Source organism: Pongo abelii, chromosome 12 (assembly GCF_028885655.2).
Source record: "Pongo abelii isolate AG06213 chromosome 12, NHGRI_mPonAbe1-v2.0_pri, whole genome shotgun sequence".
Taxonomy (NCBI): domain Eukaryota; kingdom Metazoa; phylum Chordata; class Mammalia; order Primates; family Hominidae; genus Pongo; species Pongo abelii.
In genome coordinates, this window is record NC_071997.2 from 24,356,837 (window position 1) to 24,375,264 (window position 18,428).

The following is an 18,428-nucleotide window of genomic DNA, read 5'->3' on the forward strand; positions in this document are numbered from 1 at the left end:
AGTCCTTTGGGTATATACCCAGTAATGGGATGGCTGGGTCAAATGGTATTTCCAGTTCTAGATCCCTGAGGAATCACCACACTGACTTCCACAATGGTTGAACTAGTTTACAGTCCCACCAACAGTGTAAAAGTGTTCCTATTTCTCCACATCCTCTCCAGCACCTGTTGTTTCCTGACTTTTGAATGATTGCCATTCTAACTGGTGTGAGATGGTATCTCATTGTGGTTTTGATTTGCATTCCTCTGATGGCCAGTGATGATGAGCATTTTTTCATGTGTTTTTTGGCTGCATAAATATCTTCTTTTGAGAAGTGTCTGTTCATGTCCTTCTCCCACTTCTTGATGGGGTTGTTTGTTTTTTTCTTGTAAATTTGTTTGAGTTCTTTGTAGATTCTGGATATTAGCCCTTTGTCAGATGAGTAGGTTGTGAAAATTTTCTCCCATTTTGTAGGTTGCTGGTACACTCTGATGGTAGTTTCTTTTGCTGTGCAGAAGCTCTTTAGTTTAATTAGATCCCATTTGTCAATTTTGGCTTTTGTTGCCATTGCTTTTGGTGTTTTAGACATGAAGTTCTTGCCCATGCCTATGTCCTGAATGGTAATGCCTAGGTTTTCTTCTAGGGTTTTTATGGTTTTAGGTCTAATGTTTAAGTCTTTAATCCATCTTGAATTAATTTTTGTATAAGGTGCAAGGAAGGGATCCAGTTTCAGCTTTCTACATATGGCTAGCCAGTTGTCCCAGCACCATTTATTAAATAGGGAATCCTTTCCCCATTGCTTGTTTTTCTCAGATTTGTCAAAGATCAGATAGTTGTAGATATGTGGCATTATTTCTGAGGGCTCTGTTCTGTTCCATTAATCTATATCTCTGTTTTGGTACCAGTACCATGCTGTTTCGGTTACTGTAGACTTGTAGCATAGTTTGAAGTCAGGTAGTGTGATGCCTCCAGCTTTGTTTTTTTGTCTTAGGATTGACTCGGTGATGCAGGCTCTTTTTTGGTTCCATATGAACTTTAAAGTAGTTTTTTCCAATTCTGTGAAGAAAGTCATTGGTAGCTTGATGGGGATGGCATTGAATCTATAAATTACCTTGGGCAGTATGGCCATTTTCACGACATTGAATCCTCCTACCCATGAGCATGGAATGTTCTTCCATTTGTTTGTATCCTCTTTTATTTCATTGAGCAGTGGTTGGTAGTTCTCCTTGAAGAGGTCCTTCACGTCCCTTGTAAGTTGGATTCCTAGGTATTTTATTCTCTTTGAAGTAATTGTGAATGGGAGTTCTCTCATGATTTGGCTCTCTGTTTGATGGGATCAAATTCACATATAACAATGTTAATTTTAAATGTAAATGGACTAAATGCTCCAATTAAAAGACACAGACTGGCAAATTGGATAAAGAGTCAAGACCCATCAGTTTGCTGTATTCAGGAAACCCATCTCACATGCAGAGACACACATAGGCTCAAAATAAAAGGATGGAGGAAGATCTACCAAGCAAATGCAAAACAAAAAAAGGCAGGGGTTGCAATCCTAGTCTCTGATAAAACAGACTTTACACTGACAATGATCAAAAGAGACAAAGAAGGCCATTACATAATGGTAAAGGCATCAATTCAACATGAAGATCTAACTATCCTAAATATTTATGCACCCAATACAGGAGCACCCAGATTCATAAAGCAAGTCCTGAGTGACCTACAAAGAGACTTAGACTCCCACACAATAATAATGGGAGACTTTAACACCCCACTGTCAACATTAGACAGATCAATGAGACAGAAAGTTAACAAGGATACCCAGGAATTGAACTCAGCTCTGCACCAAGTGGACCTAATAGACATCTACAGAACTCTCCACCCCAAATCAACAGAATATACATGTTTTTCAGCACCGCATCAAACCTATTTCAAAATTGACCACATAGTTGGAAGTAAAGCTCTCCTCAGCAAGTGTAAAAGAACAGAAATTAATACAAACTGTCTCTCAGACCACAGTGCAATCAAACTAGAACTCAGGATTAAGAAACTCACTCAAAACCACTCAACTACATGGAAACTAAACAACCTACTCCTGAATGACTACTGGGTACATAAAGAAATGAAGGCAGAAATAAAGATGTTCTTTGAAACCAACGAGAACAAAGACACAACATACCAGACTCTCTGGGACACATTCAAAGCAGTGTGTAGAGGGAAATTTATAGCACTAAATGCCCACAAGAGAAAGCAGGAAAGATCCAAAATTGACACCCTAACATCACAATTAAAAGAACTAGAAAAGCAAGAGCAAACACATTCAAAAGCTAGCAGAAGGCAAGAAATAACTAAAATCAGAGCAGAACTGAAGGAAATAGAGACACAAAAAACCCTTCAAAAAATTAATGATTCCAGGAGCTGGTTTATTGAAAAGATCAACAAAATTGATACACCGCTAGCAAGACTAATAAAGAAAAAAAGAGAGAAGAATCAAATAGACGCAATAAAAAATGAAAAAGGGGATATCACCACCGATCCCACAGAAATACAAACTACCATCAGAGAATACTATAAACACCTCTATGCAAATAAACTAGAAAATCTAGAAGAAATGGATAAATTCCTCGACACATACACTCTCCCAAGACTAAACCAGGAAGAAGTTGAATCTCTGAATAGACCAATAACAGGATCTGAAATTGTGGCAATAATCAATAGCTTAGCAACCAAAAAGAGTCCAGGACCAGATGGATTCACAGCCGAATTCTACCAGAGGTACAAGGAGGAACTGGTACCATTCCTTCTGAAACTATTCCAATCAATAGAAAAAGAGGGAATCTTCCCTAACTCATTATATGAGGCCAGCATCATCCTGATACCAAAGCCAGGCAGAGACACAACCAAAAAAGAGAATTTTAGACCAATATCCTTGATGAACATTGATGCAAAAATCCTCAATAAAATACTGGCAAACTGAATCCAGCAGCACATCAAAAAGTTTATCCACCGTGATCACGTGGGCTTCATCCCTGGGATGCAAGGCTGGTTCAATATATGCAAATCAAAAAATGTAATCCAGCATATAAACAGAACCAAAGACAAAAACCACATGATTATCTCAATAGATGCAGAAAAGGACTTTGACAAAATCCAACAGCCCTTTATGCTAAAAACTCTCAATAAATTAGGTATCGATAGGACGTATCTCAAAATACTAAGAGCTGTCTATGACAAACCCACAGCCAATATCATACTGAATGGGCAAAAACTGGAAGCATTCCCTTTGAAAACTGGCACAAGACAGGGATGCCCTCTCTCACCACTCCTATTCAACATAGTGTTGGAAGTTCTGGCCAGGGCAATTAGGCAGAAGGAAATAATGGGTATTCAATTAGGAAAAGAGGAAGTCAAATTGTCCCTGTTTGCAGATGACATGATTGTATATCTAGAAAACCCCATTGTGTCAGCCCAAAGTCTCCTTGAGCTGATAAGCAACTTCAGCAAAGTCTCAGGATACAAAATCAATGTACAAAAATCACAAGCATTCTTATACACCAATAACAGACAAACAGAGAGCCTAAACTAAACTTTCAAGTGAGATGAAAAGCCCCTTAAGAAAGAAATTTCTGGCTGGGCATGGTGGCTGATACCTCTAATTCCAGCACGTTGGAAGGTTGAGGCAGGAAGATCACTTGAGGCCAGGAGTTTGAGACCAGCCTAAGCAACATAGGGAAACCCCTGTGATGTAGTTTGGATCTGTGTCCCCACCCAAATCTCATGTTGAACTGTAATCCCCAGTGTTGTAGGTGGGGTCTGGAGGGAGGTGACTGGATTAGGAGGGTGGATTTCTCATGAATGGTGTAGTACTGTCTCCTTGGTACTCCTCATGATAGCAGGTGAGCTCTCGCAAGATCTGGTTGTTTAAAAGTGTGTGGTATCTTCCCCCCTCACTCTCTTGTTCCTGCTTTCACTATGTGACATGCCTGCTCCCGCTTCACAATCTGCCAGTAAATTGTGGCAGGTTATGAGTCTGTGTAATTTATGAGTGCTGATAGGATGAAAGATAGAAAATGATTTTAGATAGAAAGAAAATCATTCTGGAAGCTTTGAGTCTTCCTTTTGTAATCTATGTTGGTTCTTTTTTAATATCCCCTGTTTCAGCACTTACTGACTTGGAGTCTCTCTCACAATGACTAAATGTAATATGAGATTCTAGGATGTATACTAGAACAGAAAATGGAAACTAAATAAAAACTGAGGAATCCTGAACAAGTATGGTCTTTAGATAATAATAATATAACAATATTGATGCCTTAATTGTAATGAATGCAGCACACTAATATAAAATTTTAGTAATAGAGAAAGCAGAGTTTGGGTACTTACCAGGAATATTATACTTTTTCACAATGTTCCTGTAAACATTAAAGTATTCAAAAATTAAAATTTTATTTAAATCAATTGCAATATATAAGATTAACTGACCCCAAATTGTGGAAAATATAACTTCTGTTATAATGTTCCTTGGAAGCTTCTAAAGACAAGGCCTTTCTTTTCTATTTTTAGTAGAAATTACACATATTTTCAAGTCAAACTGTTAATATGTGACAATATTTGCAGTACTGAAAGCTCAATAACTTATAGATTCATGGTAATGAAAAGCAAAGCATACGTTGTTTTTGGTTTTGGAATACTGTATGAAATATGTAATCTTTTTTTTTTAAGATGGATTCTCACTCATGTGCCCAGGCTGGAGTGAAGTGGGATGGTCTCAGCTCACTGCAACTTCTGCCTTCTGAGTTCAAGCAATTCTTCTGCCTCAGCCTCCCCAGTAGCTGGGACTACAGGCATGTGCCACCATACCTGGCTAATTTTTTTTTTTTTTTTTTTTTTTTGTATTTTGAGTAGTATTGGGGTTTCATCATCTTGGCCAGGCTGGTCTCAAATTCCTGACCTCAGGTGATCTGCCCACCTTGGCCTCCAAAAGTGCTGGGATTACAGGCATGAGCCGCTGTGCCTGGCCAAAACATGTAATCTCTTATTCAAGATTTATCATAACAGTTATGTGATACTCAGTAAGGGACAGTGATCTACATAAAATAAAAGGCCAGGTGCAGTGTCTTATGCCTGTGATCTCAGCATTTTGGGAGGCCAAGACACGAGGACTGCTTGAGTTCAAAAGCAGCTTTGTCAGCATAGTGAGACCTCATCTCTACAAAGTATCAAAAACATTAGCTGAGGGTGGTGTCACACACTGGTAGTCCCAGATATTTGGGAGGATGAGGTAGGAGGATCCTACCTGAGCCTGGAAGACAAAGGCCACTGCGCTTCAGCCTGGGTGACAAAGAAGGATCCTATCTCAAAATAGATAGATAAATAGATAGATCAATGTTATTTATCTCAATATTTGAAAGAAAAGTTGAAAAACCTCCGAGCTCAACTAAGAATCAGTTTCTAGAATAAACAGAAGTATAAATCATTATACCTCTTTACTTTAAAAATATTACAGACATTATAAGTATTTTAATAACAAAAAACAAATACTTTATATAAACTTTGTAATCTGTCCCTTACAAAATTATTTAACCTTTATGACAGGAGCTACTATGGTGCTCATTCCACAGATGAGGTGCTGAGGTTTAGTGAACTGAATAACTTGATCACAGACGGAGACAGAGACTCAGTTTGCCCATACAAAGATAATTTTAACCAATAGCATTTTACAATAGAATATCATAATACCTGTGATTTCTAAAAACATTTTATTCAAATATCTCTTTTAATATTAGCACCTCTTCAACCTCTTCTTGACTCTACCACCAAATTTATCTTCCTAATCTCTCTTACCCTGTAAATTTCTGTGTGTGTATGTGAGAGAGATAGAGACAGGGAAAGAATGAATTTGCCAAAAAATGAGATAGGAAGGTTGTTGTAACATCTTCCCTTTTATTTCTCAATTCTCAAGTCCCCATTTTCATCCCTGGGAGAGTTGTTCTAGGATAAGGTAGCTAAAGGAACAGAGAAAATCAGAGTAATGGAATTAGCTAAAAGGGAAAGTGGCGACCTGAAGACCAAACACTAAAGAAGGGGCCAGTGAATGGCAAAGAAAGTGGAGAGCAAAACATGCAGATAGATAGGCTCCTAGTTAGTGAAGGCCCACAGGCTGGAGGGTAAACCCATGCAAGGGTCAAGTTTAATACAGTGAAAGTATAAGTAAGATGGGAGACCTACCACAGTGAACCAACACTTGGCATGTTTCTGATGACAGTGTTTAGATTGCAGTGGTTCTAAAAGTTAAGTGATTTTAGAATTGGCACTCCATGTCATTTTAAAAGATAAATGATAAAGGAAATGTTTTATTCAGATCTCTTTCTCCCTCCCTGCCCACATTTTTTCCTCCTTTCTTCTGTTTTTAATGGGGACGTTTAAAATCCAATCTCACATTAATTTTTTCTTAAGTGTAAATAATGGGAAAATGGCACTTGGAAAGGGGACTCCTCAGTAGACCTCCATCATTTCCTGGCTTTTACTGCCGGTTAGTCATCAGGAATAGCCATGGCTAAGAGAGTACCAACTGGGCAAGCCAGTGAGTTATACCAGATTTATTGATTTGTTTAACTTTTGTTTTCTGTTCTTTTTTTTTCAGAGATAGACTCTCACTATGTTGACCAGGCTGGTCTTGAACTCTTGGCACCCGAGCGATCCTTTTGCCTGGAATCCCAAAGTGTCAGATTTACTGAAGAATATTTCATTGTAATTACTTTTTATACTTTATAGGTCAAGAGCTCTGTTTTAAAGACAAAATTTATTGAATATGCTTTTTCAAACAAATTTCACGTTCTAATCATTGTATGATTTCAGCATTAAATGAAACACAGTAAAGAAAGTTGGGCTGATGTTGTTGTTGGTGGTTGTTTTTGTATTCTGATTACAGAACTGTATTTTGAGTAGACTGAACATAGAGTAAGTGCATCCTCAGCTGCTGGTATAGAAACTTTTTTCCCATGAGTGAAACTGCACATTGGGGATGGTGGGTAGGGGCTGTGAGTCCAGAGAGTTAAACAGTAACCCCAAAGATTTTAACTGGGATCCAGAACAGCTTTTATCATCGCTCTTCTTTATGTCTATATTTATCTTTAGTAATTGTACCATATGCTGCATTTTCCACTGGTTACATAGGTAAACCTAGTCCTCCCCACAACATTCTTATACCAATGATGGTGACAATATGCTGTATTTCTTTTGTATCAACTCCTTACTTACTGTAGCTACTCAAATTGTACTAAGACCACTGGTACTCATCTGCAAACTAATTTTGAAGTACCTGGAAGTACAGATTTGAAAACTTTTTATAACAATCTGACATTGCCACAATATTTTACATTTTACAAAAAAATAAAAGTCTTTCACTCTGGGTAGTTTGAAAAGCACCATTGCAGAGAAAATAGTTGACACTTCACAAATGCTTATTTGATTTTCCTGAAGGTGATAAGTAAATTAGATATTTTATAATGTGTTATCTTTAACACAAAAATTAAAGTAACTATTTAAACAATTAAGTAACAGAAATTCAGATCCATGGTAAAATCAAAGAATATAAACTAAAAATTCCCTAGCTATATTTTCTGAGAGCTTGCGTAACTCTTCAACAAAATGTTGACATAGGTAAGCACTTCAGCATTCATGGATAAGCATACTTTCATAAAATCTGAAGAAAAATATATTTGATAATTCCAATGCCTGTCTCAGAGCTACTTTTTCTGCTGGTACCTCTGACTGGAATGCGTTTTCTCTCAACTCATACTATTAAATTCTAGCCCCCTTTCAGGATCCAAATGCTCCATTTTGTAGAACACATTTATTAAAATAGTTTATACTCTCTTATTGTATTATTATATGATGCCTTAATTCATGGCAACTTGTTAATATGTTATATTTCCTCTTAAGCTTCTTAAGACAGAGACCATTTATCATCACTTTGTATATTTTTAATCTTTCCCAGAATAGGTGCTCTATAAATGCTTACTCAGTTAACATCATTAAATAAGGCAACACAATGTAATTTTCACTATTAATAATGACTGCATGAGCAGGGCAAGGACTCTGAGGTATTTGTCTGACAAGCATTCAAAATTGCTAGCCAATGTTAGAACTAGAAATTTTGGAAAAGGTAGTGAGGTGAAGTCACTGACTGACCTTGGCTTTACTCATACATACTCTAACCAGATGGATACACATCAGAGTCTCAGAGTCTCAGAGTCTCAGGGTTTAAATGGGCCATAGGCACCACCTAAACTAATAGTCAAACCAGAAAAAGTATACGAGGACACTTGGAAGATGTACTGAGTTGTTAACCTAAAAGTTAAGAGAACTAAGAATCTAAATGGTGGTTGGTTAAGAAAAATGGCATCTCACAAAAGAATACTCCTAACCACTACTGCAAAAATCATACTTGTGGGGAAAATAGACCCATATGATTTGTACACATTCTCAAATATCTAAAAGTGACTTGGGTTTGATATGTAGTTCTAAATGCTTCTGTTAGATTTCCAATTTATCTCTGTTTTGGTACCAGTACCATACTGTTTTGGTTACTGTAGCCTTGTAGTATAGTTTGAAGTCAGGTAGCATGATGCCTCCAGCTTTGTTCTTTTGGCTTAGGATTGACTTGGCAATGTGGGCTCTTTTTTGGTTCCATGTGAACTTTAAAGTAGTTTTTCCCAGTTCTGTGAAGAAAGTCATTGGTAGCTTGATGGGGATGGCATTGAATCTATAAATTACCTTGGGCAGCGTGGCCATTTTCACAATATTGATTCTTCCCATCCATGAGCATAGAATGTTCTTCCATTTGTTTGTGTCCTCTTTTATTTTGTTGAGCAGTGGTTTGTAGTTCTCCTCGAAGAGGTCCTTTACGTCCCTTGTGAGTTGGATTCCTAGGTATTTTATTCTCTTTGAAGCAATTGTGAATGGGAGTTCACTCATGATTTGGCTCTCTGTTTGTCTGTTATTGGTGTATAAGAATGCTTGCGATTTTTGCACATTTATTTTGTATCCTGAGACTTTGCTGAAGTTGCTGATCAGCTTAAGGAGATTTTGGGCTGAGACGATGGGGTTTTCTAGATATACAATCATGTCATCTGCAAACAGGGACAATTTGACTTCCTCTTTTCCTAATTGAATACCCTTTGTTTCTTTCTCCTGCCTGATTGCCCTGGACAGAACTTCCAACACTACGTTGAATAGCAGTGGTGAGAGAGGGCATCCCTGTCTTGTGCCAGTTTTCCAAGGGAATGCTTCTAGTTTTTGCCCATTCAGTATGATATTGGCTGTGGGTTTGTCATAAATAGCTCTTATTATTTTGAGATATGTCCCATCAGAGATATAGACCAATGGAACAGAACAGAGCCCTCAGAAATAATACCACACAGCTACAACCATCTGATCTTTGACAAACCTGACAAAAACAAGCAATGGGGAAAAGATTCCCTATTAAATAAATGGTGCTGGGAAAACAGGCTAGCCATATGTAGAAAGCTGAAACTGGATCCCTTCCTGACACCTTATACAAAAGTTAATTCAAGATGGATTAAAGATTTAAATGTCAGACCTAAAACCACAAAAACCCTAGAAGAAAACTTAGGCAATACCATTCAGTACATAGGCATGGGCAAGGACTTCATGTCTAAAACACCAAAAGCAATGGCAACAAAAGCCAAAATTGACAAATGGGATCTAATTAAACTAAAGAGCTTCTGCACAGCAAAAGAAACTACCATCAGAGTGAACAGGCCGCCTACAGAATGGGAGAAAATTTTTGCAATCTACTCATCTGACAAAGGGCTAATATCCAGAATCTACAAAGAACTCAAACAAATTTACAAGAAAAAAACAAAAGACCCCATCAAAAAGTGGGCAAAGGATATGAATATACACTTCTCAAAAGAAGACATTTATGCAGCCAACAGACAAATGAAAAAATTCTCACCATCACTGGCCACCAGAGAAATGCAAATCAAAACCACAATGAGATACCATCTCACACCAGTTAGAATGATGATCATTAAAAAGTCAGGAAACAACAGGTGCTGGAGAGGATGTGGAGAAATAGGAACACTTTTATACTGTTGGTGGGACTGTAAACTAGTTCAATCATTGTGGAAGTCAGTGTGGCGATTCCTCAGGGATCTAGAACTAGAAATACCATTTGACCCAGCCATCTCATTACTGGGTATATACCCAAAGGATTATAAATCATGCTGCTGTAAAGACACATGCACACGTATGTTTATTGTGGCACTATTCACAATAGCAAAGACTTGGAACCAACCCAAATGTCCATCAGTGATAGATCGGATTAAGAAAATGTGGCACATATACACCATGGAATACTATGCAGCCATAAACAATGATGAGTTCATGTCCTTTTTAGGGACATGGATGAAGCTGGAAACCATCATTCTCAGCAAACTATCACAAGGGAAAAAAACCAAACACCGCATATTCTCACTCATAGGTGGGAATTGAAGAATGGGAACACTTGAACACAGGGTGGGGAACATCACACACTGGGTCCTATTGTGGGGTGGAAGTACGGGGGAGGGATAGCATTAGGAGATACACCTAATGTAAATGACAAGTTAATAGGTGCAGCACATCAACATGGCACATGTATACATAGGTAACAAACCTGCACATTGTGCACATGTACCCTAGAACTTAAAGTATAATAAAGAATATATATATTAAAAAAAAACAAAAAAAGTGCTAATTGTAAAAAACAACAAAAAAAATGATTTCAAATTTAGTTTGAACCTTCAATGTATACCTTAAGCAAGTGACTTGAAGGAAATTTGAATGCTGTGTGCCTTCTCCCAGCTCTGCCTCACTGAGGATGGGAACCCAGCGGCACCTGAGACTCCCGGAGGTAGTGCCTGGGTGACAATCCTGTGGAGAAAAGCACTTTAGGACCAGTCTCTAGATGTCTTCTTATGAGTCTTCTGCTTTCACATGAAGCTTTTTAGAAGACAGAAGGAAAAAAATGTGAGAGGAAATACCTTGCCCTTCCAGAAGATAGACCTGTTGTGCAGAGGTGCATACAACTGAGGACAGAGTTCAACATTTTAAATTAAATTTCCATGTAGTTTCTGTGACTTCATTTAAGAGACCATTTTTTGAATTCCATGATTCCAATTTGTGTCTATTTTCCTGTTCACATAAATTTATAGGAATATACATGCCAACTGTGAGAGATGACTTTATTTCACTGTTGCTCTTATATCCCCCTACAGTTGTCACAAGGACACCGATATCACACAGTGACATGAACCTAGACGTATAGTACACTTGGCAGAAGAATTTTCCAGGTCTAGCCCGGCAGTCCATTCAATGATCTAAAATTGTGATACAGAGAAAAATAGAAACACATATGAAACACTATAGTCAAGATATCCTGAAGTAAAAAACAGAATAATCGTGACTGATGCATGACACATGCAAAGCCCTATTGCACGTGTCATGTATGGTCCTTCTCTATAATCTGTGTTTATAGGGCATATCTATGTACAACCTCTATTACATAGAATTAGGCTCAGCCAGAAGGGGGCCAAGATGGCCAACTAGAAGCAGCTATGGTGCATGGCTCTCACAGAGAAGAATGAAAGGGATGAGTAAATACAGCACCTTCAACGGAAATATCCAAGTACTCACATTGGAACTGATCAGGAAAACAGCTCCACCCATGGAGAATGGAAAAAAGCAGGGCAGGGTGACAGCCCACCCAGAAGCGACAAAGAGTCAAGGGCAACCCCTTCGCCTGCCCAGGGAAGTGATGAGTGAATGTGTGAAAATAAACTCCAAACCAGAATCTCATATCCAGCCAAACTAAGCTTCATAAGCAAAGGAGAAATAAGCTCCTTTTCAGACAAGCAGATGCTGAGAAAATTTGTTACCACCAGACCTGCTTTACAAGAGCTCACGAAGCTCAGAAGTGTCCCACAACTACATGGAAATTGAACAGCCTGCTCCTGAATGACTCCTGGCTAAATAATGAAATGAAGGCAGAAATCAAGAAGTTCTTTGAAACCAATGAGAACAAAGAGACAACGTACCAGAATCTCTGGGACACAGTTGAGGCAATGTTAAGAGCAAAATTATACCTCTAAATGACCTTATTCAAAAGCTAGAAAAATCTCAAGTTAACAACCTAACATCACAACTAAAAGAACTAGAGAACCAAGAGCAAACAAACCTCAAATCTAGAAGACAAGAATCAAACAAAATAGGAGTTGAACTGAAGAAGATATACACACACACACACAAACACACACAAATTCAACAAAGATCAACGAATCGAGGAGCTGGTTTCTTGAAAAAAAGTAATAAAATAGATTGACCACTAGCTAGACTAATAAGGAAGAAGAGAAGATTCAAATAAACACAATCAGAAATAATAAGGGTGACATTACCACTGACCCCACAGAAATACAACCATCTGAGAATAGTATAAACATCTCTATGCACATAAACTAGAAAATTTAGAAGAAATGGATAAATTCCTGGACACATACACCCTCCCAAGATTGAATCATTGAATCCCTGAATAGACCAATAATGAGTTCTGAAATTGACGCAGTAATAAATAGCCTACCAACCAAAAAAAAAAAAAAAAAAAAAAAAAAGCCCAGTACCAGATGGACTCACAGCTCAGTTCCACCAAATGTACAAAGAAGAGCTGGTACCATTCCTGCTGAAAGTATTCCAAAACAATTGAAAAGGAGGGGCTCCTTCCTAACATTGTATGAGGCCAACATCATCCTGATACAAGCCAGGCACAGATACAACAAAAAAAGAAAACTTCAGGCCAATATGCTTGATGAACATTGATGCAAAAATCCTCAATAAAATATTGGCAAACCGAATCCAGCGGCACATCAAAAAGCTTATCCACCGTGATCAAGTAGGCTTCATCCCTGGGATGCAAGTTTGGTTCAGCATACACAAATCAATAAATGTGATTCATCACATAAACAGAACTAAAGACAAAAGCCACATGATTATGTCAATAGATGCAGAAAAGGCTTTGATAAAATTTAACAACCTTCATGTTAAAAACTCTCAATAAACTATGCATCGAAGGAACGTACCTCAAAATAATCAGAGCCATATATGACAAACCCACAGTCAATATCATACTGAATGGGCAAAAGCTGGAAGCATTCCCCATGAAAACTGACACAAGACAAGGATGCCCTCTGTCACCACTCCTATTCAACATAGTATTGGAAGTTCTGGCCAGGGCAATTAGGCAAGAGAAAGAAAGAAAGTGTATTCGAGTAGGAAGAGAGGAAGTCAAACTATCCCTGTTTGACCCCATCATCTCAGCCCAAAAGCTATTTATTTATTTATTTATTTATTTATTTTGGGATGGAGTCTTGCTGTGTCGCTCAGGCTGGAGTGCAGTGGCACGATCTTGGCTCACTGCAACCTCCGCCTCCTGGGTTCAAGCGATTCTCCTGCCTCAGCCTCCTGAGTAGCTGCTACTACAGGTGTGTGCCACGATGTCTGGCTAATTTTTTCTATTTTTAGTAGAGACGGGGTTTCACTATGTTAGCTAGGATGGTCTTGGTCTCCTGACCTCATGATCCACCCACCTCGGCCTCCCAAAGTGCTGGGATTACGGGCATGAGCCACCGCGCCCAGCCCCCAAATCTTCTTAAGCTGATAAGCAACTTCAGCAAAGTCTCAAGTTACAAAATTAATGTGCAAAAGTTGTTATAGCATTTCTATACACCAACAACAATCAAGCTGAGAGCCAAATCATGAGTGAGCTCCCACTCACAATTGCTACAAGAAGAATAAAGTACCTGGTAATTCAGGTAACGAGGGAAGTGAAGGACCTTTACAAAGAGAACAACAAACCACTGCTCAAAGAAATCAGAGAGGATACAAATGGAAAAACATTCCATGCTCATATATAGGGAGAATCAATATTATGAAAATGGCCATACTGCCCAAAGTAATTTATTGATCCAATGCTATTCCCATTAAACGACCATGGAAGTTCTTCACAGAAATAGAAAAAAAAATATTTTTAAATTCATGTGGAACCCAAAGAGAGCCTGAAGAGCCAAGGCAATTCTCAGCAAAAAGAAAAATCTGGAGGCATCTTGCTCTTCAACTTCAAACTATACTACAGGTCTACAGTAACCAAAGCAGCATGGCACTGGTGCAAGAAAAGACACCTAGACCAATGGAACAGAATAGAGAACCCAGAAACAAGACTACACCCCTACAACAATCTGATATTTGACAAACCCGACAAAAACAAGCAATGGAGAAAGGATTCTCTAATAAATGGTGCTGGGAAAGCTGGCTAGCCATATGTGCAAATTGAAACCGGACTCCAGCCTCACACCTTATATAAAAATCAGCTCAAGATGAATTAAAGACTTAAATGTAAAACCCCAAACTCTAAAAATCCTAGAAGAAAGCCTAGGCAATACCATTCAGAACATAGACATGGGCAAAGATTTCATGACAAAGATGCCAAAAGCAATTGCAATGAAAGCCAAAATTGACAAATGGGATCTAATTAAACTAAAGAGCTTCTGCACAGCAAAAGAAACTATCAACAGAGTAAACAGACAACCTAAAGAATGGGAGAAAAGTTTTGCAAACTATGCATCTAACAAAGGTCTAATATCTAGCATCTGTAAGAAACTTGGCTGGGCATGGTGGCTCACACCTGTAATCCCAGCACTGTGGGAGGCCAAGGCAGGAGGATCACCTGAGGTCAGGAGTTCAAGACCAGCCTGGCCAACATGATGAAACCACATCTCTAGTCAAAATATAAACATTAGCTGGGCGTGGTGGCGTGTGCCTGTAATCCCAGCTACTCGGGAGGCTGAGGCAGAAGAATTGCTTGAACCCAGGAGGCGGAGGTTGCAGTGAGCCGAGATTGCACCACAGCACTCCAGCCTGGGCAAAAGAGTGAGACTCCATCTCAAAAAAGAAAAAAGAAAAGAAAAAATAAAATAAAATAAAATAAAAAAGAAACTTAAACAAATTCAAAACAACCCCACTAAAAAGTGGGCAAAGGACATGAAAAGACACTTTTCAAAAGAAGACATACATGCAGCCAACAATCATATGAAAAAAAGCTCAATATCACTGATCAGTAGAGAAATGCAAATTAGAAACCACAGTGAGATACTATCTCACACCAGTCAGAATGGCGGTTATTAAAAAGTCCAAAAATAACAGGTGCTGGCAAGGTTATGGAGAAAAAGGAGCACTTTTATACCGTTGATGGGAATATAAATTAGTTCAACCATTGTGGAAAACAGTGTGATGATTCCTCAAAGACCTAGAGAAATAAATAACATTCACCCCAGCAATCTTATTACTGGGTATATAACCAAAGGAATGTAAATCATTCTATTATAAAGACACACGCATGCATATGTCCATTGCAGCACTAGTCACAATAGCACAGACATGGAATCAATCTAAATGCCCATCGGTGATAGACTGGATAAAGAAAATGTGGTATATATACACCACCAAATACTATGCAGTTATAAAAAGTAAGAATAAGATCACGACCTTTGCAGAGACATGGATGGAGCTGGAGGCCATTATCCTTAGCAAACTAATGCGGGAACAGAAATCCAAATATTATACCACATGTTCTTACTTATAAGTGGGAGCTGAATGATGAGAACATATGGACGCATAGAAGAGAACAATGCACACTGGGGCCTACCAGAGGCTGGAGGGTGGGAGGAGGGAGAGCATCAGGAAAAATAACTAATGGATACTAGGTTTAATACCTGGGTGATGAAATAATATGTACAACAAACTCCTATGACACATGTTTACCTATGTAACAAACCTGCACATCCTGCACATGTGCCCCTGAATTTAAAATAAAAGTTTTTTAAAAAAACAAAGTATTTCAAGATAAATGTATTCTTATTGAATAAACAATAATTTTGTGAAAAAAAGAGGCTCAATTGGAGGTGGCAGAAGAGCTCCCAAATAACAGTCACCTAAACAAGTTAGTATACTTCTTGCTCACACAAAATTAGACAGAGGCTTGGCCATCCGGGTTTGGTGTGGCAGCTCTGCTTCATGAGCCACTGGGACTCCGCACTCCCCCAGCTTTACTTAGGGCATGTCTTCATTTACTAATAGTCACATAGAGCTGCTGGAGCTCCAGCAAATATAAGTGCATCCAAGCTGTGGTAATGAAAGAGGAGTAGAAAGGACAAAAGATACCCTCCTGTAAGGAACGACCCTGGAAGTCACAGGCAAATAATCGTGCCTTCATCTCACTTTCCCAAATTTAGTTCCATGGTCACAATGACCTGCAAGGGAGGCTAAGAAACGTAGTGTTTACGTAAATGATAACGTTCTCAGCTGACTGTGTGGAGTTCTAAGGGAAAATGGGATTTAATAAATATTAAATATTTATTATTTAATGTTCAATAAATATTAAAAAGAAACTAGGATCCTTTGACACACATAATACTCATTCTACAACAGTAATAATTCCTTTTTAAGGTACTCTTATATTACCTAGAAAAAACTTGGGAAATGCAGACTCTGAACACAATATGAAGAGGTAATTCAAGGTAGAGAAAACTTTAATGGGTTAGAAATCTGTGAAGAGTAACTCAGAAATATTAGTGACCTCATAAGTGACACAAAATAACCCTTTATATTTGTTTATTAACTTTAGAAATTTGGGTTATGCCAAACATTAGTGACAATGTGAGGATATGGGCATGTTCATGTTTTACTTCAAGGATGCAGACTCCTTTGGAGATTTTCTTAGTACTTAGAGAAAATTATTACGTGTACACTTTATGTCCTGACCATCACATCCTGGGTATATTCCCCTGATAAGCAGCCACAGAAGTCTATCAGAGGACATTTTCAAAGATCTTATTTGCAACATTTTATTCTACTTCTAATTGTACTGAATTTAGATGCCCTTTACTTGGAGATTTCATGCATAAGACATGGAACAGCTATTATAAACACATTCATGATGTAATATGCATATATGAACTATATATTCCACATGAAATATATATTTGTGTACATATGTGCACAATACATACTCACAAAGCACTATTGGTAGGCTTAAAATGATGTGCAAATACATTAAGCATATTCTAAGAAGCAGTTGGCTATCTAGAAATAAATAACTTACGTATATTTAAAAGATACGCACACGGCCGGGTGCAGCGGCTCACACTTGTAATCTCAGCACTTCGGGAGGCCGAGGAGGGTGTACCACTTGAGTCCAGGAGTATAACATGAGCCTCGGCAGCATGGTGAAACCCCATCTCTACTAAAAATAGAAAAATTAGCCAGGCATGGTGGCGCCTGCCCATAGTCCCAGCTACTTTTTGGGGGCTGAGGTGAAAGGACCACTTGAGCCTGTGAAGTTGAGGCTGCAGTGGACTGAGATTGTGCCACTGCATTCCAGCCTGGGTGACAAAGTGAGATGACCCTGTCTCAAAAATAAAAATAAAAGATACACACAGAAAGCACAGCATTATGTAATTTTCAAAGACATCTCCAAGGACATATATCAAGCACATAAGAGTAAAAACCTATGTGGAAAAATTAGAAAATTCAAGTGACGTAAAAAACGGTGGAAAATAGAGAAAAATGAGAGGCGATTTCCAATGACGAACCGAGATGATGAACTCAATTCAGTGCACTATTTCTTCCACTCTTACACTTAACAGGATAAAAAGCCATTCTTAGCATTTCACTGGTATAAACTCTTCAAAATGGAATTCTTGTCCTTTGATTATTTTAGGTTGACAAATTTTACCAAAATAGTGGGCTTTGTAAATCGGTGTCTTTATGATAGGTTTCCTTAAATAGTATGTCTTTAAAATATTAAATTGTATGCCTTGTTTGTCTTGTCTTTTCCACAAGCAGATGAAACTTCCTCCCCAACAAGCCGATGGAAGAACTTATGCAGTGTTACTTCAGGGAAGAGACATGGCAGGGTGGAAGTAAAACGGACCTGCCCTTGCTTTTGGTGTTTTAGATATGAAGTCCTTGCCCGTGCCTGTGTCCTGAATGGCAATGCCTAGGTTTTCTTCTAGGGTTTTTATGGTTTTAGGTCTAACGTTTAAGTCTTTAATCCACTTGAATTAATTTTTGTATAAGGTGTAAGGAAGGGATCCAGTTTCAGCTTTCTACATATGGCTAGCCAGTCTTCCCAGCACCATTTATTAAATAGGGAATCCTTTCCCCATTGCTTGTTTTTCTCAGGTTTGTCAAAGATCAGATAGTTGTAGATATGCGGCGTTATTTCTGAGGGCTCTGTTCTGTTCCATTGATCTATATCTCTGTTTTGGTACCAGTACCATGCTGTTTGGGTTACTGTAGCCTTGTAGTATTGTTTGAAGTCAGGTAGTGTGATG